Raw genomic sequence first — 21,234 nt, 5'->3', positions numbered from 1 at the left:
CAAATGAAAGATGATGCCTCTCATGCCTAGGCCATCCTATATGGTTCTAGGCGATCCAACCCAGGAGTGTTCCCGCCTAGGTTTGGTCCCAAAGTATCCCTTTCGACAACATCTGGGATACCCCGAGCGAGCCAATATGTTCGGAATGTCTGTCCACCCAGCATCCTCCTTGGGCCCCTCAAGCGAAAGAGGGTTCCTAGGAGATGCAGGGCTCCGGAGTGTGCAGACCTTGCCAGCACCTCCGACGTCACCCTCGCAACACCAACCGCACATAGGGAAAGCCACTTCGACTCCAAAAGCCGATTCACCAGACAGCCTCAACGGTCTCCCAAAGGGGAAGGAGACCCTAGGGAAACCATAGGCTCTGGGACACACCGCCTTCGGCAACGACCCCAATGACAACTCCAAGCTCCGGTGCCCCCGGAGGCACATGGGTGCATTCTGCATGGACCAGGGCGTGGCCACAACACCAACGACTACCGCACCCTCAAGACCTTCCGGGAGGAATACCTCGAAAGGAAAGTAGGATACCTGGCCGCAGAAGGAGCCGACAAAGGAAAACGCAGGATTCGGTGGCCTGGGGCAAACTCCAGGGCAAATCCTTGGCCCCTCAACCCTGCACCGTCAGTACCAACCCTACTACCAATGGTACTATATCCAGCAACGAAAACTGAGTCAGGGACATGACGTCGCCAGGCTCCGGACGGATTACCTCCGGAGCCGGGCAACAGCTAAGGGTAGATGCGGTAGAGGACTGCCTCTCCCGACTAGCCTTCAACTACACCTCCAACAAGCCATCGCCAGGCTCCGGACGGATTACCTCCGGAGCCGGGCAACAACTTAGGGCTGAGGGGGTCAAGCACCACATCTCCCGGCCTAGCCACAGGCTTCGAGGCCTCCAAGCCTCACAATAGAGGCCTTATTTCTACAAAGGTACACCCACTATTTACTATCGGTAGTTTACCTTAGTGATCTACCTTTCATACAGCAAGGTTAGAGTATGTTGGAGGCCTCCAACCTTACTGCTAGAAGTCTTTTGCTAGATAGCTACTAGGCAGAAGCAGTAGAACTTAAGTTACATCCTCATTCAGCATGAATAGTTATTTAACCTAGCTATGTTTTATACTACAATCAGCTTCTTATTGCCAACAATAGACTGCAAAACTTAGCTAGTATAATCATGCAAAATCCCTATACTCCCACAAACGCATCGTGCCTAGGTCACCTGGGAGGCGGGTCTGCCCAGGTTTCCTGGAAGGTATTGTGTGGCCTCGGCCTCGGAAGTGTAGTTGCCACATATCAAGGGATTTCTTTGATAGACTGTGTTGTGGTGCCACCCGTGGGACATCTTCAAGTGGAGTGACAAGCCACGTACCGTGGATGTAGCATGCCTAGGTCACCTAGTAGGTAGGACTGCCTAGGTTTCTTGGAAGGTGTTGCATAGCTCCGATAGTGTGTAGGGCCTTTGGCATTAATACATGCTAAGGAATCTTACAAAACCTGCAGCAAAAATAGAGAGTCTTACAAAACCTCCGATAAAAATGGAGAGTCTTACAAAACCTCCGAAAAAACGGAGAACCTTACAAAACCTCCGGCAAAAACGGAGAGTCTTACAAAACCTCCGGCAAAAACGGAGAACCTCACAAAACCTCTGGCAAAAACGGAGAGTCTTACAAAACCTCCGACAAAAATGAAGAGTCTTACAAAACCTCCGACAAAAATAGAGAACCTTACAAAACCTTCGGCAAAAATGGAGAGTCTTACAAAACCTTCGGCAAAAATAGAGAGCTTTTCCAAACCTCTGCACAACGGAGAGTTTTACCAAACCTCCACCAAAACGGAGAGACTTCCACAACGGAGATTTTTACAAAACCTTCGGCAAAAACAGAGAGCTTTACCAAACCTCGGCACAACGGAGAGTTTTACCAAACCTCCACAAAAATGGAGAGACTTCCAAAAACCTCCGCACAACGGAGAGTTTTACAAAACCTCCAGCAAAAACAGAGAGCTTTACTAAACCTCCGCACAACGGAGAGTTTTACCAAACCTCCGCCAAAACAGAGAGACTTCCAAAAACCTATGCACAATGAAGAGTTCTACAAAACCTCCGAGAAAAACGGAGAGCTTTACCAAACCTCCGCACAACAGAGAGTTTTACCAAACCTCCACACAAAACCCACGATGACCCTCCACAATCTTGAAGGCGTAAGCCTCCGTCCTGGACAGGCATTCCGTCCACCATCTTTAAGGTCTAGCTAACCTACGTAGCGGATAGGCAAAGACCGCTCCAGCATCTTGAAGCTGTAAGCCTCCGTGCTGGACAGGGATTCCGTCCACCATCTCTAAGGTCTAGGAAACCTATGTGACGGATAGGCAAAGACCGCTCCAACATCCTGAAGACCTAAATCTCCGTAATGGACACGCATTCCGTCCATCATCTTTTGGGCCTAGCAAACCTAAAATGGCGGATAGGCAAAGACCGCTCCAGCATCTTGAAGGTAGTACCTTCATACCGGACAGGCATAACACCCTCTGTCATTTCTAAGGCCTGTCTAACCTAACATGGCAGAGGGATAACCCTCCGGAACCGATAAGACTAAAAGTCTCCATGCCAAAATCAATACCCTACCATCTCCTTTAAAGACACATTTCATACGTTAATTTGTGAAAATTATACTGACATTTAATAAAAGCTCATGCTGCATGGCATGGGAAATATAGTGGAACCCTTGACTATCCTTTGCAGAGGCCGTAAATTCATTACAGCGGCTAAGGGTCGAGGGAGTCGCGGACCACCTCTACCTCCTGGCCCTCGGCTTCACCTCCGACACGCCATAGCCAGGCTCCGGATGGAGTACCCCCGGAGCCGAGGAGCAGCTAACAACCGAGGGGGTCATGAACCACCTCTCTCGCCTAGCCCTCGGCTTCGCCTCTGACACGTCGTTGCCAGGCTCCAGACGAAGCACCTTTGGAGCCAGGTAGCGGCTAAGGGCCAAAGGGGTCGCGGACCCCCTCTCCCACCTGGCCCTCAGCTTCTCCTTCAACATGCCGACCCCAGGCTCCGGACGGAGTACCTCCAGAGTCGGGCAGCGGCTAAGGGCCGAAGGGGTCGCGGACCACCTCTCCTTCGTGGCTCTCAACTCTGCCTCCGACACTGCGTGGCCAGGCTCCGAATGGAGTACCTCTGGAGCCGGGAAGTGGCTAAGGGCCGAGAGGTTCGCGGACCACCTCTCCCGCCTTGCCCTCGGCTTCGCCTCCGACACGCCATCGCCAGGCTCCAGATGGAGTACCTCTGGAGCCAGGCAACGGCTAAGGGCCGAGGGGGTCGCGGACCACCTCAACCGGCTGGCTCTCGGCTTCGCCTCCGACACGCCGTCGCCAGGCTCTGGATGAACTACCTCCGGAGCCGAGCATCGACTAAGGGCTGAGGGGGTCATGGACCACCTCTCTCGCCTGGCCCTCGGCTTTGCCTCACACACGTTGTAGCCAAGCTCAGGGCCGATGGAGTCACGGACCACCTCTCCTGCCTAGCCCTCGGCTTCGCCTCTAACACGGCGTCGCTAGGCTCCAAACGGAGTACCTCCAGAGCTAGGCAGCGGTTAAGGACCGAAGGAGTCGTGGACCACCACTACTTCTTGGCCCACGGCTTCGCCTCTGACACACCGCCGCCAGGCTCCGGACGGAGTACCTTCAAAGCCAGGCAGTGGCTAAGGGACGAGAGTGTCGCGGACCACCTCCCTCGCCTGGACCTCAGCTTTGCCTCCGACATGCCATCGCTAGGCTTCGGATGAACTACTTCTGTAGCCAGGTAGCGGCTAAGGGCCGAGGGAGTCGCGAACCACCTCTCCCGCCTAGCCCTCGGCTTCACTTCTGACACGCCGTCGCTAGGCTCCAGATGGAGTACCTTCGGAGTCGGGCAGCGGCTAAGGGCCGAGGGGATCACGGACCACTTCCCACGCCTAGCCCTCGACTTCGCTTTCGACACGCCGTCGCTAGGCTCCGAACAGAGTACTCCCTCAGCTTCACTTCCCATGCCTGGCCCTCGGCTTCGCTTCCGACACACCGTCGCTAGGCAGCGGCTAAGGGCCGAGGGGGTCGCGGACCACCTCTCCTGCCTGGCCCTCGGCTTCGCCTCCGACACACCGTTGACAGTCTCTGGGCGGAGTACCTCCGAAGCTGGGCAGCGGCTAAGGGTCGAGGGGGTCGCGGACCACTTCCCCCGCCTATCCCTCGGCTTTGTCTCTGACATGCCGTCACCAGGCTCCGGATAGAGTACCTCTGGAGCTGGGTAGTGGCTAAGGGCCGAGGGTCGCGGACCAACTCTCCCAACTAGCCCTCAACTTTTCCTCCGACACGCCATTGCCAGGCTCTAGACAGAGTACCTCCAGAGCCAGGCAGCGGCTAAGGGCCGAGGAGGTCACAGACCACCTCTCCCACCTAGCCCTCGGCTTCTTCTCTGACACACCGTCACCAGGCTCCGGACGGAGTACCTTTGGAGCCAGGTAGTGGCTAAGGGCTGAGGAGGTCGCGAACCACCTCTCCTGCCTAGCCCTCGGCTTCACCTCCGACACGTCGTCGCTAGGCTCTGGATGGAATACCTCCGGAGCTGGGCAGCGGCTAAGGATCGAGGGGGTCGTGGACCACCTCCCCCGCCTAGCCCTTGGCTTTGCCTCCGACACACCGTTGCTAGGCTCCAGACACAGTACCTCCAGGGCCGGGCAGTGGCTAAGGGCCAAGGAGGTCGCGGACCACCTCTCCCATCTAGCCTTCAGCTTCATCTCCAACATATCGCCACCGCCAGTACACCATCAGCCTTGGGTCTCGCCATCAACGCCCACGGTTCCGAAAGAAAAAACTTCTTAAGGACAGGGAATTAACATCAGGCATCCTAGATACTATACCAAGCTGGAATTGGTTTTTCTCTACATCCTCTCCCCCCTCTGAAACATCGGGGCCCGATAATAAGGGTCTACTGTTGGGGGGAAAATAAACCAGCTTGAGGATAATGGATGAAGATTACTATCCGAGTCCCTCCGGAGCCTTGATCTCCATCCCTCAGCTAAAGGCTCGACCTCCGAAGGCATCGGGCTCGTTCGTGCCACCTCTCATACTTGTGAAGCCTTCCTATGACTCGGAACCATGCCTAGCCTCTCCGAAGCCTTCGGCCTCTGAACTCTCAGTAGCAGGCCTGACCCTCAGAGGTTGTGGACCCATTCAGACCACCCCACCAGCACTCGGGCGGCTTTCCGAAGCATAAGAAATAGCAGGCCTCCAAAGACAATATTAGGGGGGAAAATATCTCCCCCTGCCACCGACCCAATGTGAAGTGACAGGCGATCAATGCCGGTGCAAGTGGTGCTATCCTGACCCCCCAGCGCATTTAAGGCCGCCCTGACACCCCTGACAGTACGGCGCTGAGCCGCAATTGGCGACCAGCTCGCCCCCTTCAGGGGGCAGGCACCACGATAGTTACTACGGTGGATATTTATCTCCCAGGTAGGGTATAAAGTAGTTATCTGGGATAAGGCCTAATAATTCGGTCAGATCCCAGATATTTGTATATGGTAATAACTTGTACACCAAGCTACACACGGCCCTATAAATAGGAGCCCTGGTCGCCTGGGCAAGGCACGATAGAAAGTCACAGAGGTGAAAAAACACCGAGTCGCACTCTGATACTCCCCCCATATCGATCCATTTTTTCTACCATCAATACATTCGTGGTGTTCCTTCCTCTTAAAATTTATCTCCAAGCTTGAGTCTCCTCCTTAGAAGAAACTTTTGCCGTACTTGCTGGGGCAAGATGAACTCTTGCTCCAACAGCTTTCTACTGAGTTCGGGGGCCGAAGGTCTCCCTCCAAAGCCTCGAAGATCTCCCTCTCCTTAGCCATCTCCTAGAAGAAGTCCACCTCCCTAGATATCACCTGGAAGAAGCACTACTGGAAGTGCACCTCCTATCAGTGCACCTAGTTCAGAGGATCCTGTTGTGGCCTTCGACAAGCTTTTAGAGTTGGTACCATCGGATGACTCTTCGATAGAATGGCCTTCCAACGATGATGCGAAGAAGGATCAAGAAGCAGTGGCTCGTAAGCGTACCCTGGAGGAGGAGGATGAGAGGTTGACCCATCAGTTGTGCACTACAGAGGAGCAAGAAGTAGCATCCTGTAAGAGTGCCCAGGAGGAGGAGGACGAGTGGCTAGCCCGTTTGTGTGCTGTGCATGAGCACGAGAGGGTGGCCCATCAGTGCGCTACAGAGGAGGTCAAAGGCTCAAACTGTAGTGGTGTTCAAGTGTCCAACTTTGACATCATTGACACGACGGCGAGCCTAGAGCATACGAAATATTGTGGTCGATCAGGCATGGCCGAGTCCTCTACTCCACCACCATTGGCTCCCCGGCATCCCCGGACGTACACACACCATCAGCCATCTGTGCGAAGACATGGACCTCATCGTGGGAGGGTTAGAGGGATACTAGACTGGCTCAACTCAACCGACTTTTTAGGGTGTGGCCTATGAGAACTATTATGTATATATGTGTGTTTGTTCATGCTCAGCACCTTCATTGTATGACATGAATTACTATGTATTAATGAAGGTGCCTTTATTATTGATTTACATTAAATATATGTCTTATTATATACATATATTAAGAGGGAGAGAGACGGAGAGATCAAGGAGAGAGAGGGAGGATAGAGAGGATATGGAGAGGGAGGACAGGGAGGATAAGAGAGGGAGGTTGAACAGGCAAAACACTACTATCTAAAGGCTCCAGCTGGCAGTGATACCTTGGGAATCACTGCCAATTGAAACCACCAGCCAACAGAGATTCCTAGGCATCACTGCCAGTTGGAGCCTTCAACCGACAGTGAAAACATCTTTCACTACCGGTCATCCGCACCAGCAGTGATAGTCAGGACTATCACTGCCTGTTACCCGCTGCTGGCTCCAAACCAGCAGTGAAGGGGGTTTTAAAGCCAGCAATGATAGGGAGTTCTGCAGTAGTGTGGAGGCCAGATCATCCAGAAAGTCATCCATTCGGAGTGGCTATCAAATCCCATCTTGGTGAAGAAGCCTAACGGGAAATGGCGCATGTGCATCAACTTCACGGTGCTCAATAAAGACTGCCCCGTGAGACTCATACCGGCTCCCTTGCATAGACCGGCCGATGGACTCCACCGCTGGCTGTGAGTTGATGAGCTTCCTGGACACGTACTCTGGATACTACTAGGTGTGAATGGTTGCTGAGGACGAGGGCAAGACCAGCTTCATTACCCCCTTCGAAGTGTACTGCTACATTCAAATGCCTTTTGGCCTCTAAAATGCTCGAGCTACCTTCTCCCACCTAGTATGGGAAATCCTAGAAGAATAGTTAGGCCGCAACATGGAGGCCTAGATCAATGAAATAGTCGTTAAAAGTAAGCTTGAAGCTGATCATGTTGCAGACCTACAGGAAATCTTCAATAACCTCTGGGTCGTCGACGTGTGGCTTAACCCATAGAAGTGCGTCTTCGGTGCCAAAGCTAGAAAATTATTGGGGTACTTCGCCTCTAGACAAGGCATTGAGGCTAACCCTGGTAATATCTGTGCCATCACGGAGATGGCACCCCAATCACCTCAAAGGGGGTCTAGCACCTGGCCAGTCACTTGGCAGCCCTCAGTTGTTTCCTTGCCAAGTCCGCCGAGCATAATCTTCTGTTCTTCAAAATGTTGAGGAGCTCCAGTCCATTCACGTGGATGACAAAGTGTCAAGACGCCTTCGAGGCCCTCAAGGATCACCTTTCCAATCTTAAGCTGCTTTCTATACCCCTTCCTGGCGAGGGGCTCCTCATGTACCAATCAACCTCTGCCTTCGCTGCAAGCGCTATACTCCTCCGAGCGAAGGAGAAGGAATTCCGCTCTATTCAGAGGGAGGTTTACTACAGTTTGGAGGCCCTAGACGCGGCCAAGAAGGTGGCATATGAACTTTTATGGCCTCCCACAAGCTCCAGTACTACTTCCTCGTACCACGACATCATCGTACCAACCTCATACCCACTTAGTGACAAGTTCTGCAATTGGGAGGTGATGGGACGCATAGGCAAATGGGCAGTGGAACTTGCACCCTTCGTGGTGCATTTCGTGGCCCGTACAGCCTTTGGACTGGATGGCCTCCTTGTTTTCCTTCCTAAAGGGAACAAAGGAGCCTGATGACCTGGTCGAGCTCCATCATATTCAATAACACACCAGGGAATACCTCCTATTGGATGGAGCCCTTTACAAGACCAGAGTCTATAGTCCCCTCCTCCGCTGTGTCACAAAGAGCTAGGGGTCGATCTCCTAAGAGAGATTCACGAGGGGCTCTGTGGCAGCCACCTTGCACCCTGCGCCCTCGTAGGCAAAGCACTCTACCAGGGGCTATATTGGCCCACTATCATGATTGACTCCGAGGAGCTCGTCCGCACCTACCAAGGATGCTAGTGGATGGGATGACGGAGCCACCATCCTCAACCCTGCTGTAGCTAATTGCTCCTGTCTGGCCCCTGGCATGTTAGGGGATGGAATTAATCAAGCCATTCCCTTGCGCCAAAGGGAACCTCTGGTATGCGGTCGTGGCCTTGGAATACTTCTCCAAATGGATCGATGTCGAGCCCCTCACAGCAATCATAGCCAACAATGTCCAGAAATTTTTTTTGGAAAAATGTCATATGCTACTTTGGCATCCCACGACACTTCACCATTGACAACATGATGTAGTTTGACTCCAGCCCATTCTGAGAGTTTTACACTGACCTCGGCATCAAGATGTGCTTTGCCGCGGTTCATCACCTGCAATCCAATGGGGCGTCGAGCGTGCCAATGGCAACATCCACTCCAGACTTAAACTAACATCTCGCTAGCTTTGCAAAAGTCCTATAGGTTGAAGAGCTCCCAAAGGTGTTATGATACTTCCGTACTACGATCATCCGTCCCACCCAGTTTACTCCCTTCCATCTCCTATTCAGCAACAAAGCCATGATTCTGACAGAAATAAAGGGCGCTCCCTCAGGGTTCACTTACCAGAGACCAGTGGGGAAAGAGAGGTACCCCTCAACCTTGCGGACGGCACAAGGCTTCATGCTTTCTAGAACCTCGATCACTACATCACCGAGATCAAGGCTTAGTACAATCCTAAGGTCGCACCGTGAACTTTTAGGACCGAAGATCTAGTCCTCCAACGCATGCTGGCTCTTGGAATTTCAACAACAAATAGGAAGGCCCCTACCTCATCCTCGCATCCAATAGGCTAGGCTTCTATCACTTGGCAGACATTGATGGGTGCCCCCTCGAGCACACTTGTAATGCGGAAGCACTCTGTAGATACTATGTGTAAGCAGGGAACCAACAGAGCCTTGCCACAATATAGCAATAATTACTATGAGATAGCCAAAGTTTCATTACAATTATTCAACCAACGGGTCTTACATCCGAATGGGGCTTCCACCCGTAGGGTACCCCTCTGAGCTCCTAGGCTCACAAGAAACCCAGAGGACAAAACACACAAAAAAACAAAACAAAACTCCAACAGACTACAAGGCCCTAATGCCGATGCAGGCGCTTCAGACGCGGTGCCCCACCTCGGAGGCTGATGCAGTAGAGAGCATCGTCGAAGGACAAGGAGGAACTGGGGGACACATCCTTAGCCTTCTCCTTTGCCTTCTCCTCTTCCTTCTCCAACTTGTCGATCTCCTTCTTCAGGAGATCCTAGCCTATTTCCTCTTCGTCATCGGAGATGTTGACAATCTCAACAGGAGCAACCACTCAGGACAAAGATCAGGCTGGAGCAATGGGAGGTGGCCCCCTCTACAGGGATGACAACTCGATGGTGGCAGGCTCTAGTCTGGCGAGTAGGCCCTTGAGATCACCCACCCTCGGCGGTGGCGTGGCCAGGGGAACCAACATCGACATCGATAGCGGTTCGTCCTGTGAGAAACCAAGTTGAAATGTGCGTCAGTTATATGTGATGAGTGATTGAAAATGGTGTTGATTTGGTTTGATAATTTTCAGATTCCATAGGCATTATTATGTACTGCAATTATTATCATAACTAACCAAATTTACAGAAAAAATGGAGTTGGTGTGTTTGTCTCTGAGTCCAGGAAAATTGTATATGTTGGATGATCTAACGCTGAGGAAAATGAACGTGTTGGATGGTCAGGCGTTCATATGGAGTATATGCCAGAGCATTTCAAAGAAGAAGCAAAAATTGAAGTACACGCCAGATGGTCCGGGGTTGGACATCAGTGAACGCCAGAGCTTTTCTTGTAGAGAGGTTGCAAACTGGCTTTGGCGGACTTCAATACGCAGGATGGTTCGTTGGTGGGCAAGGTGTATGCTGGATGCTTCGCTAGAGTAATTTTTCCAGAGAGGGTGCACAATGGGTTTCGGTAAGAATGGATATGCCGGATGGTCTGGCGATGAGCATGAATACACACCAGACTATTTCTTCTAGAGAGGATTTCATACAGCTTGGTCTGCTGAGTTGAACACATCGGATGGTTCGGCGCTCAGGGGGAGTGATGACTGGATCATCTGGCACTCACGATTTTTTAGAGACGTGTTATTTCTGCAGGATTTTGATTTTGAATAATGTTGGAGTTAAATGGTGTTGAAAGTACATATTTTCTTGTCTCATGATGTGTAGGTGGTGGATGCAACTTGGTGGCCAACAGCGGGAAGATCAGGGCTAAGCAGGGAGCTTGGTGTCGGACGATCGAAGGAGCCGAGCGGAGTCAAGGGTGATTCTAGCTATAGACATGGAGTTCAAGCAAAGCATGAGATGGAGGATGAAGACGGCTGTTGATAGAGTCAAGCGAAAGGGGTGCCGGTACAAGTGACAAGGTGGCCCGATGGAACAGGAGCAGGAGAGACTTGGCGGCGGTCAAGATCGCAAGACAAAGTACACATGTCATCATTGGGATGCTTGCGTAAGGTGTATGCAAGTGGCACTGAGTCACGCTTTGAGAATCGTGCAAGGCAGTTTTGCGGTTTGGCCTCAAAATCGTGGAAGGATGGAGTGCACATGGCATCATCATGAAGCTTGTGTCCAAGCAAAGCTATGTTGTGAAGGTGCCACGGCCGTTCGATGGATGGAGCAAAAATTGGACCAAAAGTCTTGAATTTAAATAATAATCTAGTGGATTTCCTCTATTTATTAATCAACGGAGTGAATTTAACACAATTGATAGAATGATGTGTTGTAGGGATGGCACGTCCACCCACAGATCGCAATCAGATATGGCAGCCTTTGAAAGGCGGGTTCCCCGACCCGGCCCAAGTACCAAAAGGAGATGAGCACTCAAATAGGGTCCAATCAGAATGTGAGGTAATTCAATGAATTTGTTCTAGATTTTGAAATGTTTAATGATTATAAGTTGAATGTGTTTAATTATAATAATTTATAGATCAATCGGTCATGGATGTACAAGGATCGAGGGCCAGAGTTCTTTGTTGGCGTTGAGGCTTTTTTGTGGGTTGCTGTGGCGTACAAAAAGCCAAAATGGAAGCGTGCCGATCACTATATATGTTGTTTGTGTGTCGACTACTAGAACGAGAAGTAGTTTACAAACATAGAGTAGATCCATGCACACTTGATTCACTGGGGTTTCAAGACTGGCTATACCCGTTGGACTGAGCACAGTGAACATGAAGATGTTGGGTGTGAAGGGTAACCAACAATCGAAGAAGACATAAGCAATGGTATGGTGGTTAACGAAGACTTTGATATTTCAGCATTTGAAGATACTTTTGTCGATGACAATGGAGGGGACACTTTAGTTGGCAACAATGATGATGGCTTAGAGGAAATGTTGCATGATGGGGAGGGGGACTTCACCAATGAAAGACAACATCAAAAGTTCCAACGCATGGTAGAGGACTCTAAAACACCAGTTTACCCGAACTATAAAGATGAGCACAACAAGTTGCATGTGGTGCTAACATTGATGCAAATGAAGGATATCAATGGTTGGGCCGATAAGGGCTTCAATGAATTGTTAGAATTCTTGAGAGAATTGCTTCCAAGGGGCAACATGTTTCCCGAAAACACGTACCATGCCAAGCAGGTTGTCTGCCCGTTGGGATTGGAAGTAGAGAAAATACATGTATTTGGAAATGACTGCATGTTGTTTCACGGCGAGGATGCAGACTTGGAAGCGTGCCGTGTTTGCAATGGACCACAATACTAGCAGAACATTAATGATATCGAGAGAGATAGCGTGAGGGTGAAGACAAAGAAGAAAAGACCCCCCATTAAGGTGGTTTGGTATTTCCCTATAATCTCTGTTTGAAGCGATTGTTTGTTAATAGAGCGAATGCCAAGCTGATGTGATTGCACGCCAAACAGTGCAAGAAAGATGGAATGCTTAGACACCCTGCTGATGGAATGCAACGGAGGTGATTCGATTCAAAATACAAGGAATTCAGAGATGAAGTGAGGAATATAAGGTTCGGGTTGAGTATGAATGAGATGAATCCTTTCAGCAACATGAGAAGGATTCATAGCACTTGGCCCATGACTCTCTTTATCTACAACCTTCCACCTTGGATGTGCATGAAGCGGAAGTACCGTATGAAGCCTTTGCTGATTAGTGGGCTGAACCAACCAGGCAACGATATTGTTGTGTACCTCAAACCATTGGTTGAAGATCTTCTTGTATTGTGGAAAGATGGTGTATGTGTATGGGATGAATACAGATATGAGAATTTCACCCTGCGCGTAGTGCTATTCATAACGATCTCATTTGGCCTGGTCTTGGTAACCTATCAGGGCAGACTGTAATAGGGTACAATGGATGTGTTCAGTGCTTGGAGGAAACGAGGGTGGGGGTGGTTGATGAACAGTCAGAAAATGATCATCATGGGTCACCGTAGGTTCCTTCGTTCGTACGGATCACCAATACCACAAGAATAAAAGAGCTTTTGACAAGACTGTGGAGCATCATCAACCTCTGAAGATTTGCACCCGAGAAGAGGTATTTAAGATGGTAAAGACACTTAGAGTTGTACATAGAAAGGGGCCAGGCAGTACAAAAATCCTGACTGAGCAATATGCTCCTATGTGGAAAAAAGATATCAATATTTTGGTTGCTGTCTTACTGGAAGTATCTTATATTCTGATACACAATCGATGTCATGCATGTGGAGAAGAATGTGTTTGATAGCTTGATTGGTATCTTACTAGACATATCCGGCAAAACAAAAGATACACTAAATGCATGACTAGAACTGGAAGAAATGAACCTTAGGAAGGACCTATACAATTAGGCAATGGCAAAAAGAAACTTCCCACAGCTTGCTACACTATGACTAGGGAAGAGAATATCCACCTGTGTGGTTGCTTGCGTGATGTCAAAGTTACGACTGGTTACTCCTCCAACATCAAGAGCTTGGTAAACATGAAAGATAAGAAGTTAGTTGGAATGAAATCTCATGATTGTCACATGATGATGATGTAGATGCTTCTAGTTGCAGTTAGAGGTATTCTGTTGGATAAGGTCTGGGACTCAATCATAAAGTTGTGTTCGGTCTTTAATGTAATTTCACAGAAGGTCATTGATCCAAACAAACTGGCAAAGCTGCGGAAGATGTAGTCCATACTATATGTCAGTTTGAGACTATTTTCCCTCCGATATTTTTTGATATAATACCCCATCTAGTTCACATTGTAGGTGAGATAAAGAGCCTAGGCCTCATATTTCTGCATCACATGTATCCTTTCGAAAGGTTCATGGGGGGTTTTTAAGAAATATGTTCGTAACCGAGGTCACTTGGATGGTTGCATTGCCCAAGGGTGAAGTACGGAGGAGGTCATTGATTTTTGCATTAACTACATGAAAATGAACACGATTGGTATGCCTATATCTTGCTATGAGGGGAGGCTAAAGGGGAAAGGGATGATAGGTCATACTTCAGTCCATATCAAAGATTGTATTTCACTCACTCAAGCACACTTCACAGTTCTGCAACAGTCACTTGTAATCAGCCTGTATGTCAATATGCACATGAGCATGCTACGCTCCACAAATCCAACGAAGTTAGATGATTGGATCACAACAGAGCACAGAGATAATTTTGGTAATTGGTTACGTCAACACATGATGGGTAAGGAAACTGACGATGCTCTATTGGAACTACTAGCTAATGGCCCGTCAACTACGATTCGCATATTCCAAGCATACGAGATTAACGGATATACATTCTATATGAGAGCACAAGATAACAAGAGTACTAACCAAAATAGCGGTCTCTATATTGATGCCTATGACCACGCTGCCAATAGGAAGACCTACATGGATTCATAGAGGAGATTTGGGAGCATGAAGATGGTGAGTTGATGGTCCCTCTATTTTGGTGCCAATGGGTCAGGCTCCCAGGGGAGTCAAGGTCAGCAAGTACGGTATGACTACCGTGAACCTCAAACTCGTCGGATATAGAGAATAACCATTCATGCTTGTCAAGGATGTTCCACAAGTCTTCTATGTAAAGGATCCGGACCCAGTAAACAAGGAGGAGCATCACATGGTTCGTCAAGGAAAAAGAAAGATTATCGATGTTAAGGATGTTGTCGATGAAGACGACTACGACAAATTCAAAGACCTGCCTCCTTTTGGAGAGAATGTCAAAGTGCCTCTCACTGATAACACAAAAGAAGCTACATACATACGCCGCAACCATAATGAATCATTAATCATTTAATGAAAGTAGCTTTCATGTATTTGCTGAAATTTGTATAAAGTTAGGATAAGATTTAATTTGTATCAAGGACATGTATTGTGAAGAGTAACTTTTTGAAAGTTCTGGTCTAAGTGTCGGACCCAGCGATCGGACATATGTGACACCACTCTTTTATCTCGTTGGAAATCTATGTTATTAAGTTTGTGCATGTTTGAATTGGTTACAATTCAAATTGATTAAAAGGAGGAAATCAAATAAAGAGCTAAAAATCACAAAGTTAACCAAGAATCAGTGGTTAACATTAATTTTCATGTAAAGAGTATGAAAAATTGAGTTTAACATAATTGGTTTCACATGTTTCTTTGGATAGGGATATTTCATAATTTCATGGAAATAAAGATAATTCAGTGCACATTTCATGTATGCAAGTATTTTTATCATGTAGGCGACAGTAATACAAACTCAACAAATTTAGTTTCATATTTTTCTAAACTCTAATCATTTTTCTATTAATTTTTCAAATTTTCAGCTAAATTTAACAATAGAAGAATATTTTCAGGGGAAAATGATTATGAGTTCTGGTTCTAGATACCAAGCGACACTAATACTCCACATATCAGTGCCAGTTGGTACCTAGAACTGGCACTGATACTTCTGCTACATATATATCCAGCACTTAGTCGCTCTCCTCATTCGCACCATTCAGCATTTCACGGCCCGCTATCGCTCCTCTGCGCTCTGCCAATGTGCCACTCCTCCCGTCATGCTGCCCCATCGAGCCCTGATGCGCCGCCCCTCCTCCCGATGGGCCGCCGCTCCTCCTCCTAATGCACTGCCCCACCGACTTCTCCCTGACACGCCGCCCCACAACCGGCCCCCGCCTCCTGCCAACGCGACCCCCACACCAACGGCCTCCTCCCCGACGACCTTCTCCACGCAAACTCCCTCTGGAAACCTCCTTCGTTGTCTTCCTCATGACTGGCCGCCCGAGCCACCCCTCTCCATCAACTACCCGAATCCCCGTAGGTGAGCCTCCGTCGGTCTGTGTATGTGATTAGGGCTACAAAATGAATGATTAGTAGAGCATTGGCAATGGATGATGGATGGATGCAGTGGAAAATTTAGGGCAAACTTTTGCAATGCCGCATGGAACAAAGCAATTGGGTGCATATTTAGGCAGTGGATGATGGCTGGATGGTATGCTTGTAAGGCTGTAACAAAGATATCTAGCCATGTTGCAGTCAAGTAGAACAAGCATCCAACAAAACTTCCATGAACTATTGGATCAGTCTTTGCTCCATACCTGTTTTTCTTTTTCCCATGATGGTTGTGACTAATTTACATTTGCAAATTTTAAATTTCTTTAGAATATTGTCTCCATATTTTCTTTGTGATTTAAAAAATTCTTTTATCACTTTGGTATACTTCCATACCCATATAATAGTGTAACAGGTCAAGTTCACTTATCTTATGTGTCCCCATTAATTCCTTTTGGAAATCTTGCATCATCTTTTCACTATTATTACCAGTATATATCAAGTCACAAACATTTAAATAGATAATAATATTTTGATTTGACGAGTAGAATCAGGCAAAAATGTAATGTGGTGAATGAACTATATTTACCCCATTATATTTTGCTTAATGTGACATGTGCATGTATGTGAATGATCTGTGATGTGAACTGCATGTGAAACATGCATGTATATGAATGATATGTGATTTGAGATGTGCATATCACTGCTGGTTTAAGATTGGACCTAGCACTGATAATTCAACTATCACTACTAGTTCATGTTACAACCCAGTAGTGATAGTTAGACTGTCGCGAGAAGTTTATGTCACCAACTACACTGTCGGTTTATGTCATCAATCGCAGTGATAGTCCTTATCAATGCAGGTTCCTACCGCTGCTGTAACAGCCATTCAAAAACCAAGGAAAATAAAAAACTTTTATAAGAGAAATTAAAAGTTTTACAAAACTAAATAAAACCGATGTTGCATACCTAAACATGGATCAAATTGAATTGGAGACAGCTGTTGATGCTGCTCAGGGCATCGCCAAAGATGATGCTCCAGAGGGTTAGGTCAATCCTGATGCTGATGTTTTGGAAGTTGAGATGTTCGGAGAAGAGAGGAGTGGACGAGGTCCTAACAGGATGCTCGAGGGACGTTTCGTCACCAAGGAGGTCAATTCAGTTGGGGAGCCCACGAGACCTAAAGTTGTTATGGGGCAGTTCAAGACAGCAATTGGGTATCTTGTGGGGACCATTTTGTAGTCACATATAGAAATTGGAGAGGCAGGTGAGATAACATATGGTGGTTCCCGTTAACATCAAGGAACTTATGCGGGGCAAGTTGGTGGCAAAGTTTAAATACCCTGAAGGATGCAACATGGCCAAAGCGAAGAGTCGTGTCTTATCAATAATAGGCATCACGTTCAGGAATTTCAAGGGAAAGTTGTGGACAAATTATTACTTAAATGGCTGGACACCAAAATGGGAGGATTATCCGACGATGGAACCATTTTTGAATGATTTCATAGAGCATAGGCAATCAGAGGAAGTACACGGCTAAGTAAGGCAAACAAGGTCAACTCCTACAAGAACTCATATCCCCACAGAACGGGCTTATGTGGGTATGTTAGGAAAATTGACGAGTGGGAAGAGATGGAAGAACAAGTAACCTGCAGTGGTGCCACACCTTAGACAACTGAAGGGATTGAATGAGCGAAGCACTATCTGTACATGAGAGAGGTTACTTTGTCGGTAGAGGGCAGCCTAATCTTCAAAAGTGACAGAGAACAGGAAGTGACACAAAGAATTGCAGATGCCCTCGCCCAGTGTTCCAAAGGCTCTTTCAGGCTAGAAAGGGAAAATACCAGCTAACCTTAGCATTGGAAACTAGGGAATACCAGAGGCATGGGTGTGGTTCCTTGGAAAGAGGGATTCCCAGAAGAAGCCGAGAATTTTGAAAGATTTCTTGAAGAATCCAAACTGGTAGAGAGTAATTTCTAGATGAGTCCCTGGCACCAAAAGCAGCTGAGAGACGGCAATTTAAGTTGGGTGAACTGTTGGTCGCACCAGACATGTGGGACAAACTGACATATCAACTTCAGAAATTCCATGCGTGGTACATGAATGAGTCGCGGGAGGGTAGAGAAATGTTTGAGGCCAAATACAAGAATCAAGATTTCCTCCACGGGGACGGCTCTATTTATACATTATTTGAGGAAATATATCGACTGTACCAGCAAAATAGCCTCGATATGTCTATCTTTAGTTGTTGGACTCTGTAAGTGTGATATACATATAATTCACAATATACATTCTTGTACCATCGGATTGAATGTCTTAACTTATTTCTTGTGTAGAATGGAGGTACAAAGATGCATGACAGAGGGCATCGACCATGTTTGATTCATCGACCCACATCATATAAACCCGACAATGATGCAATTCGATCCAAAACAAACCGAGGACTATGCATTGAAGTGCATTCTGGAGCGACAATGGAATAAATACATACTTTTACCCTACTACTTTGGGTATGTGTTTCCCTCCATGAATGTTCTACTCCTTTTGAGCAATACATCATTAGAAATTAGGACAAACTAACGTATGGTGACCTATGTGTAGTTATCACTAGATCCTCCTTGTCATCCAGCCAGACATTAGCAAGATTGTTATCTTCGACTCACAAAATAATCCAAAAGAAACCTACCAATCAGTCATTTCCTTGCTACAAAGGTAAAACCTAACCATTTTGATATTGCTCTTGTAATATTTGATTTGATTGAATCTAAGTCCACTTACAGTAATAATCACACAGATACAGAATGTACACACGATACATCAAGAAGAGTGTTAGACACTGGCCATTCGTGAAAGAATAGATAGTCCAACATGACTTTCCTTGTAGGAAGCAGGGCCTGGGCTATAATTTATGTGGTTTTATGTAATGGAATTCATGCAAGGATTCAACTGAGACGTGTCATACTAGGTGGCTGATGCTGAGGTGTGTGGCATACATTTTGATGACTAATTTTCACGTTCGATATGTGTTCATAAGGATTGATTTCTTCAATTCTTGAAATTGCAGCTCCTCGAGCTATCTAGAGATTGACTCTTGTCTTTTGAAATCATAGCACTTCAGGAACAATTTGTTGGGTTCATCAATGACCAAGTCATTAGTCCAACTGTCGAATTTTGTGAAATTGGCTCCTCTCTCTCGTTACCTTCATCCAACAAGAAAAAGCATAGTTCAGAACCTTTGATTAGCAAGAAACCTTAAACTCTTTTTCATTGTTGTAATGAAACCTGACATGTATGAGGTGTATATATACTGTGACAAGATTTGATGTTTTATAAATGAAATTTATATGTGCTTGTGTATATATGTTGCGATGAAACTTGACATCTCATAATTTAAATTTATATGTGCGTGTCTATAAATATACCGTATACTATTGCCGGCAACAGCTAAAATTTTAAAATGACACAATATTAGCGGCAAATGCCACATTTTGAAAAGGGTAGGAAATAGCTATCAGTGCCGGTTGGTAAAAACCAACTGGCATTGATAGTACACCTATTAGTGCCGGTTGGATCCATGAACCAACACGGATTGTGATTTTCAGTGCCAGTTCCATACCCAACACTGATAGTCACTGACTATTAGTGCTGAGTAATCAGTGTCGGTTTAAAACCCGCTACTGATAGCAATTTTGAACCGACTCTTATGATGAGTCCTCATATTCATTAGCTTTGTGATCGTTTGGTGCAAAAAAAAACTGGACGGCTACGACGTACACACCTTCTCCTTCATTCCTATTGTCTTGATCCTTGTGTGGCGTCGCACCGTCTGGCAAGTTAGGATTGAACGTATAGGGTTGGTTTAGGGTTAGGAAGTTTGGTGGGGCGGTTTGGATGGATGGTCGGTGGCGGCGGTACGACAAAATTTGATTGGATAGTTGCAAAGCAAATTGGGCCTATGGCGGCATTTATATGGCATTTTTTAAATTACTATTTTATATGTAAATTTCAAAAATAATACACAAAGAATGTAAATTACAAAAATAATACCTATTCAAGTCCTGGCCCCAAGGAAAAGGGGTTTTTGCGTCCTCATGACACAAAAAGAGGTTTTCGCGGCCTGGAAAAATGAAAACACCTGTGAATTCCCACGTGTACACAATAAGCAATATTTCGTGGTATGGTGGTGCAAAAAAGGTATTGTCGCGGCCTGAGGGCTCAAAAATTGTTGTCGTGGGGTGGGCGCTTGAAAACTTCTGACATGCCAGTAGTCGTAGACTGGGGCAGCAATGACCAGACATGTGGCATGTTTTCATGTCTTGGTATTCTGAAAACTGCCAGCCTTATCCTGGCCGCATGACCCCATCTCCACTTGGTGCCATTTGCGAGTTCGGCTGAGCGCTCAGTTCAAGAGAGTGAGAGAAAAAAGTGAGGAACAAGAAGGGGAGGAGGAAGGAGAGGAAAAAGAAGGAGGGAGGAGGAAGGAGAGCGAGGAGGAGGGAGGAGGGAAAGGAAGGAGGAGGCGGATGAGGAGGAGGACAAGAAGAAATAAGGTAAAAAAATTATGTATTTTTGTTAGTATTGTTTTTTTTTATAATTAGATATTTGGTAGTTGTAGATATTGGTTGAAATAATTAATGGGTACACAAATAAATTATAGATTTAATAATGTTTTCTTAGATGTACAATTCAATTTAAAGTATATGGTAGTTGTAGATGCCCGTAGAAATAATGAATATTAGGTTATAATTATAAGGCAAATGCAATATTTACTATAGGATAAGCGAGTCGGGAAATGAAATATAGATTTTGTAATGTTAAAATAGGTGTACAATTTAATTTGAGGTATTTGGTAGTTGTAGATGTCCATAGAAATAATAAAAATTATGTTGTAAATATTTTACGTATGCAATATTTACTTTAGGATATACGAGTCAGAAAATTAATTATAGATTTAGCAATGGTATTATAGATGTTATACATATTAGATAGATGTAACATACAATTTTATTTGAGACATTTGTTCTAAGTTTAGTTAGGATTTATACAGTTTTTGAATATATAGTAAATTATATAATTTTATAATATTTGTACTGCTAGAATCCTAGCCAATTTAATATTTTATTTAGGCTGAGAATAATTTTATTTTGTTGAAAATTGTATCATGTCACAGATATGTCTTGTGCACTATAGGTCTTAGAGTAAAGTAAATATTTCGCATGTAGTTTTATCTGTGTAATATTGTTTTAGATTTACGTAATTTTAGGAAGCTGTTGTTATAGATCTATGTAAGTTTAATTAGATATGTAAAATGAATTATTTACATTTTAGGTTACGAGTTCACAAAATTCGATATTGAGTGTTAGATTAAGCAATTTAGATAAATATAGTTATTGTTTGCTACATTTGAAGTTAGTCACATGAAATGAACTTGGTAGTTTATTCGATATATTTATTTTAGGTCACAGTTATGTCAAACAATATAAATCTTATAGTTTTCTATGGTAA

This window comes from Phragmites australis, chromosome 3 (genome assembly GCF_958298935.1).
Source record: "Phragmites australis chromosome 3, lpPhrAust1.1, whole genome shotgun sequence".
Lineage (NCBI taxonomy): Eukaryota > Viridiplantae > Streptophyta > Magnoliopsida > Poales > Poaceae > Phragmites > Phragmites australis.
This window is presented reverse-complemented; position numbering follows the sequence as displayed.